An 8156-nucleotide genomic window follows, 5' to 3' on the forward strand; every position below is an offset into this window, starting at 1 on the left:
CAACCCCTGGACTCAAGATTTCAGTGAACCCCTGTCGCCGACCAATCAATCGTGCGAGAACCACAACGATATATAGCCCGATTGCAAGAGAGAAACTTGTGCAATGTGAAATGCTTAACGACCTGTTAAGGCCATGAAGAGAATACGCTCTTAAATCTTCAGTGGAATATTTTACATTAATTCACTTGTTTGGCTCTCACTCATTCTAAATGAACAAGGTCCATACAACAAAAATATATAAACACACACAAAAGTAATTTGAAAATACATCTGAAAATAATTGTTTGGACGAGTTTTGTATATTTTGAAATTCAATGTTACATACATTACATACATTTGCTTGGAGTAGAATTGTATGGCAAATGTGCTACATTTGCCATACAAAATTGCTGTTTAGCAAAATGTCTGGGGGAACTAGGCCTGACCTCTAGTATTCGAATAGTCGACTAATTAGTTGAGGGGTGTCTGAGTCGACTGCCAATCTCTTAGTCAAATTATAATAAAAAATAAAATAAAAATTGGACTGAGAGATTGGCCTAGTTTTTTATATTAATTAACTAATAGTTTGCCAAAAATAGGATATACATCATGATTTATTGTGAGAAACCAATAGTATCAGTCACTAAGCACCCCTACAGCCCAAATGGAATGTTCCTCTATCGCATAACATATTTTTTGCATGATTTGACTGAGAGATTGGCAGTCAAATCAGACTGATTCGACTGCCAATCTCAGTCGAATCATGAAAACATATTCTTTTAATTATTATTATTATTATTATTATTATTTTTTTGGGGGGGGGGGGGGGGGGTGTGTCCTTGATTGATTGATGTACTTTTATTTAGTAAGACATGAGAATAACAGTACATGGAAGTACGAATTCACAATACAAGGTCTACTAAACTGGAAGACTCATTAAGCACTGAGCTTGTTTAAGATGAGAACCCCGTGCACACAAATCATGATGACATATAAGAGACAGACAGATATACACACTACTATACAGAATGTCATACAATCAGCTTACAGGTTACTGGTATGAAGAGTGAAAAAATCACACCCAGTGTGAAGTGGGCGGTGTGGTCACAGTGGTCATCACAGTGATGGAAGTTCACTTAAAGAAAAGTAATATTGTGGACCAACCATTGTACACCCCAACTTAAAAAAAAACATAAATGTGTTTTTTTTAAGTGCATAGTCCTATTTATAGGGCTATGCACATGTGTAATGTTTCACTAGCCAATCACAGTCCTGAATAGACTGTGATTGGCCAATCACGGTGCAGGGTTAGGGGGGTACACTGGTGGCCAATCACAGCGCAGGGTTGGGGGGTGCAAATGTCCAAACCTCACATATAGGGGCGGTTTCACCGCCCAAAAAATATATACAAAAGAAGAAAATGAAAGAGGGGGGGGGGGTAGGGGGGTAGGTTAAGACTTAGACAGGGGCCATTTTCGAATTGCAGCCTCCTGAAGGTGTATCTTTAGGGCAGTTTTGAAAGTGAGTAGGGTTTTACACTCCTTTACTCCTTTTGGTAGGGCATTCCACATTTTTGATGAATAGCATGAGAACGAGTTCATTCCCTTAGTTGAGCCAGATCTGGGTTGAACATGATTTGTGGAGCTGCCTCTGGTGTGATCATGGACCTCATTAACATTTTGGAAGTATTATGACAAATACAGGGGGATCCCAATGTTGTGGTGTATCTTGAAGACCAGGCCCATAGCAAGTTGCTGTACTCTGTCCTCAACCCTAAGCCATCCAATCCTAGCAAAGTGAGCAGGGGTTAGATGGGTTTTGTGATTGAGGCCAAGAAGTAGCCTTACAAGTTTGTTTTGGGATGTTTGGAGCCTTGTTTTTAAGGCCTTGGAGGTGTTGTGATACCATGAAGTGCATGCATAATCATAATGACCTTGAATGAGGGCCCCTGCAAGAATCTTCAGAGTATTCTTACTGACTAGACGATCAATCCTCCACAAATAGCGTGTTGTTTGGTTGACATTTTTGATCACTTTTTCGGCGTTTTTGTTACCAGAGAGGTTTGCCTCCAAGATGGAGCCCAGGTAGGTAATTTCATCCTTTCTTTTGATGACATCATCACCCACTAAATTTGATCGTGAAACTCTCTGCCTTGCTAAGGTTAGGACTGGACCCAAAGAGGATGGATTCAGTTTTACCCAGGTGTAATGAAAGTTTGTTGTCGGAGAGCCAGATGCAGAACTTGTTGAGTTCAGAGCTGAGAGTTTTCTCAACCTGCAGCCTGTCCCTGTCCGAGACTAGCAGGGCCGAGTCGTCTGCGAACAGGAACAGTTTGCAGTCGCAGGCTGAAGACATATCATTCACATACTGTATATCAGGAACAGTAAAGGTCCTATAATACTTCCTTGAGGAACACCACAAGTCACTGGGAGGGGGGGAGGACTGGGTGCCGTTTACTTCCACCACTTGCTCCCTCCCTTCCAGGTAGGATCTCATCCAGTTCACTGACGTATCATCAAAACCTATTGCTTTGAGCTTATTGATCATAATTGGGTGATTAACGGTGTCAAAGGCCTTCTGGAGGTCCAGCATGACCATGCCGCAATATTTGCCCTTGTCGACATCTTGTTTGATAGAGTCGTTCAAATAGAGAAGGCATGTGTCAGTGGAGTGGTTTGTTCTGAAACCAGATTGGAATTTGTAGATTAGATTTTTCTCTGCAAGATACTAGTCGACTGCCAGTCGACTATTGGCAATTAGTCGCCAATCAGATTTGACTATACAAATCCTTAGTCGGGGACAGGCCTAGGGGGAACAGATCAGCATGTCAACTGAAACTACAGCTGATTGAGGCTCTGACTGAGGCTAATCACAATGTCATTATCATATGTGGCCAGTTAACACTGTCATAATAGAATAGCCTAATTTAAATCTAGCAGCAAACAGATGACAATGTCAGCGGATAACAATGACCTCACTCAAGGTTCAAGGTTCAAGGTTGTGCTTTATTGTTGTTACATCTTGTGTACAGAGGCACATAAGAGTCAAAGTTATTTTTGTTCGGCTACCCTCAGACAATGCAGAAGCATAGGTAATAATAATAACAATAATAATAACAAAACTGTAAAAATATTTCAAAATAAATAAAAAAAGAGAAAGAGAGAGAGTGCAAAAAAAGTGTATGTACACGTGCGATCTTGGTATATTACATATCTTGTGTTAACGCCCTCTCAACTGAGGGACATTTTTATATCTAATTTTGGGGGTCTGCAGTGCAAAACAGGCCTACTTTGCTCAGCACCTCAGGAAACTAATGTGTACATTGAAATGGGATACCAGGTACACAATGAACCTAGCGTCCGTTTAAATAACATGCTATCTAAATTGCATTCTTAATGTGGTCAAGAAAACAAACCATAAATATAACCAAAACATGAGAGCGAGTGACCGAGTTACAGTATGTCCACGTGGCAGCCATCTTGGTCAATCACTAGCATCGATCGAGGCAGAAGGTGGCAGGAAGGGGTATTGGGAGAATATAGTGCTTGACATGAAAAGGTTTGAAAACCACTGGAATAAAGCAGTAGACGAGGCTGTTTCATACAACTGTGTTTACATCTTTACTTACTCTCACTCTACAATCCAACAGTATCTGTTAATGTTGTGAGTTTGCTGCCATCTAAATAAATAAATATGCTATAGGACTAGGCTGAGCTTAGTTGGGACAGTGATGTAAGCAACACAGCTGCAGCTAATAAAGTTAATAACGGATCTGTTTAAATGTAGGTGTGCCAAAGAGCAAGCATTGGCATTACTATCTTGGCATGATCACATTGGCACACCTAAATAAATCTACAGTAACACACCCAATATTAATTTGATTATTGATTCTTTTTGAACAGGAAGAAAACTCACAAACTTTCCCTAGGGTTTAGTTCCCCTTTAAAAGGGAAAACAGCTGAGAGTATTGTGTGGTGCTAGCAGAGGAACGGCCATGGAGTCACCAAAATCATTAGCGTTCATCCTGCAATCAGACAGCAACAGACAGGCAACACCTTCTAGACAAACTTCTCGACAAACTGTTCACCTTGGTGGAGGTCTGAGCATAATTATGTTCTAGCTTACTGGTTGATAGAACATAACTGATCTGTAAGGGTTAAATGGACTTAACTTCTCGACAAACTGTTCACCTTGGTGGAGGTCTGAGCATAATTATGTTCTAGCTTACTGGTTGATAGAACATAACTGATCTGTAAGGGTTAAATGGACTTTTTGCTGTATTGTACATTTCAATAAGAGAGAGATTGAGTTGTTGTAAATGAGAATCTTATTGAATAAAACATATGCAACGTACATATGTATAAGATATGCTGAATAGGGAGAACCCCCCCCCCCCCGGAGTCTAGACGCTGGTGGTGGCAGTGCAGAGAACCTCCTTCCTTCTCAACTCTAGACGATTGAGGCATGGAGGAGTTTGGGGATGGAGGTGGGTTGCTTGTTGCACGCTGGAAAGAGAATGACATGTCTGAGGCAGTGATATTTAAAGGCGGAGTCCAACTGCCTGATTGGCTGATTGCAGATTGGCTAGAAGTGCACACACTTAGCTGTGAATGACAACTCAGAGATCTTCTTTATTGAATTTGCGCTTAGAGCTACATTACTTTGAGCTGCATTTCGATGTATGAAAAATGCTATATAAATAAAGCTCATTATCATTATCATTACTTTGAAAGGGGAGTTGTGGGGATTCTCTATGTGCTCAACCACCATGTGGATTACAGTTGAATTCATTCCGTACTTGCGGGTTGTTTATTCTAGGAGCAGGTCCAATCTCAAGGTATTACAGTATTTCCACAGTGTAAATACCTGACATTTTGAGTGGGAGTGATTGAAGATGATGTAATATAAAATACCAAAGCCTTATTCGGAGGAGAGAAAGCAAGTCGACTTCCTGTGAAGTCCTGTTAACAAACCCAGAAGAGAAGAAGTATCAGGCCTCAATGTAAAATAATAAGGTTTAACCACATTAAACCTGTTGTCCCTGTTTGGCCATGTCATTTCCAGAAATAGCAGACCTGCAAGCTTGTGAGCTTGTAGATTGGCTATTTTCCAATAGCCAATGTATAAAATGAGGCTAAAGTTGGGCTTAAGTGAAACTCCCAGACAACAGCTTATTTAACCTCTGATGATACCAATATGTTTACCAATGAGCTAATAGAGCCTACTGTACCTACTTGCTCAGGGGATAAATTGAATCTTGACCATCAGGTCAAAATTCATGTCAGATCTCTGTGTCTAGGTGAGACATGACCTTTGACACCATCTAAATGTCTCAATAGAAGAGCAGGGAGACAAAATACAACCAAAATACAAACCATCCCAATTGTATAAGTTATATTGTATAAACATAATCTACCATACACATTGGACAAAATGACATTTTATTAATAATAAAAAATGAGTCTTTTTTAAGCTCTGTGATTGTTCAAATTGATCATTGTCTGGTTGTATTTTTGTGGAACATTCTTACTGTAACAGTGTTTAATCCCATATCTCCACCTCCTCCATGATTGTCATTTTGTCTGGTGCTATCAGCATTGGTGTAAAGTGACTAAGTACATTTATTCAAGTACTGTACTTAAAGTACAATTTCGAGGTACTTTTACTTTACTGGAGTATTTCCAATTTTCGATACTTCTACTTCTACTGGAAATGTTGATTATTATCACAAAACGTAGGCTACATGAACCACTTCAGCTCTATTTAAACTTTGGCTATTTGAAAATAGCAGATCTACAAGCTCACAACGCGTCGCGATGCGACGCGTTGTGAGCTTGTAGATCTGCTATTAGTAGTGGAGTAAATATTTGATATGAATAATGAAATAAATTCACTGTGGCATACTGAAATAGTATGTTGGTCACTTGTCAGTGATGGGATTATCCACCCCACCCATGTTGATGGGTATTGAAGAGGACACTCCCATGAGATGAGCTCACCTTTGTCCCATCCCCTATATAATAATAATGATAATAATAATACTTTTTATTTGTATCGCACTTTATATTTGAAACAAATCTCAAAGTGCTACAGGTTAAAAACAAAAAAAGAGAACAAGAAAACAATAATAATAAAACAGTGAAGTGAATAAACTTCAAATCAAAGTCAGCAAAACACAGTAGAAGTTTAAAAAGATAAAACAACTACATCTCCATCTAGGCAAATGCCTTGTTAAAAAGATTATTTGAAAACACAAGTTACTTTGTAGATTTTGATTATTATCACAAAACATACATTAACCACTTTAGCCCTTTATATATTTCGGTCATTTGAAAATAGCTGATCTACGACGCATTGTGAGCTAGTACAGTGTTTATCAACCCTGGCAAACGTCCCAATTTTGGGCCGGGGCTACTGCTGAGGTGTGCCGCGCCGTTTGAAGGTTTGAAAAAATATTTTTTTTGTTAACAATAATAATAATCAGGCATGCAAACAGCCCCGAGGTGAAAAGGGTGACAAAATGCTGTTTTTTTTGGGGTCAGGTGTCACACTATTGCCCTATTTGGATTCAAAACGGCTAGTGGAAGCTGAAAAGCTACAAGTTTGCATGTCTGAATAATGCAAAAACAGAAATATTTGTTTGCATTTGCTTTTTTTCTCCCCCATATATTTTCATGATAAAAAAGTGCGTATCGTATCGAAATCGTATTGAAGTTGTGTGCCCAATATCGTATCGTATCGTTTCGTGAAATTAGTGTATCGGCACACCCCTAATGTGTGTATATATATATATACCGTATATCTAGGTGTGCCCTGTGATTTTTTGGCTATGCCAGGTGTGCCTTGGCACAAAAAAGGTTGATAGACACTGCTAGTAGACCTGCTATTTTCAAAATATTTTTATACATTTTAGACATTTGAAAACTTGTGAAATGGGACATTCTGCATACTCTCTACTTTTGGTACTTTGCGTACATTTTGATACCAACACTTTTGGACTTTTACTTGTAACTCAGTATTTCTACATTGCAGTATTTATACTTTTAGTTAAGTACAAAATGTGAGTACTTTTTCCACCACTGGTGGCTAAGAGCTGTGCTAAGAGCTGTACTTTGACTTTTGGTACTTTAAAGGGATAGTTCACCCCCAAAATGACTTTTTTTCAAGCGATTAGTCACCCCTTGGAGACTTGAATTCATGGATATATATATATATTTTTTTGTCGCTTTCCTAAGCCAATAATTTGATGACCGGCAGCGGTTCCGGTAGGAGACACAGAGAGTCTCCTTTGTGTCTCCTACCGGAACCGCAGTCTACCAGCCCACTGGTCATCAAATTATTGGCTTAGGAATGCGACAAAAACAAAAAAATATCCATGAATTCAAGTCTGCATGGGGTGATTAATCGATAGAAAAAGTTTATCTTTTGGGTGAACTATACTGCCCTGCCAAGGTAAAGAGCAGTAACTACGTTTTTGGACACACCGACTTATTTGTGTATCCCAAAGGTCAAATTAGCCTTTGTGATTTGGGGGGATAAACAATTACCTCAAGAACAGATGTAAAATTAGTGTAACATATCTCATTTGGCTGACCAGTTGAATCACTTTTAAACCAATTTTTCAGTGATTTTTCTTTTCGTAGTTACTGCACTTTACCTTGGCAGGGCAGTATAGTGTTCCAGTTCAATTTTGCCTGTTCATTTCTTAGTGTCATCACTTCCAATTTCACTTTGTTTAATCTATATCCTGATTGAGTTCTCTATCCTGATTGGATAAAATTGGAAATGAAACTGAAACTGAAACGAAAATGCATTTTCTGTTTTATAAAGAGCTGGAGAGACAAGGACACTCCTTTTACTGAACAAACACTCTATAGCAATGAGTACTATCAGAATATAGAGCTATTTAACACTTATTTTAACCAAAGAAAATCACTTACCCTACCTTTAAGTATATTTTGATGCCGATACTTTTGTACTTTTACTCAAGTAGCATACATTTTTAATACGGGACTTCTACTTGCAACAGATTATATCTACATTGCAGTATTGATACTTTTACTTTTTAGTAAAACATATGAGTACGTCTTCCATCTAATCAGTGGAGGTGAGGGTGAGAGGGTGAGAGTGTAGACAGGGGTCAAAATGTTTGACAACCACTGCTGGTATGGGACCGG

The sequence above is a fragment of the Gymnoscopelus braueri genome (genome assembly GCF_963280865.1).
Source record: "Gymnoscopelus braueri genome assembly, chromosome: 17".
NCBI classification, from domain to species: Eukaryota; Metazoa; Chordata; class Actinopteri; order Myctophiformes; family Myctophidae; genus Gymnoscopelus; species Gymnoscopelus braueri.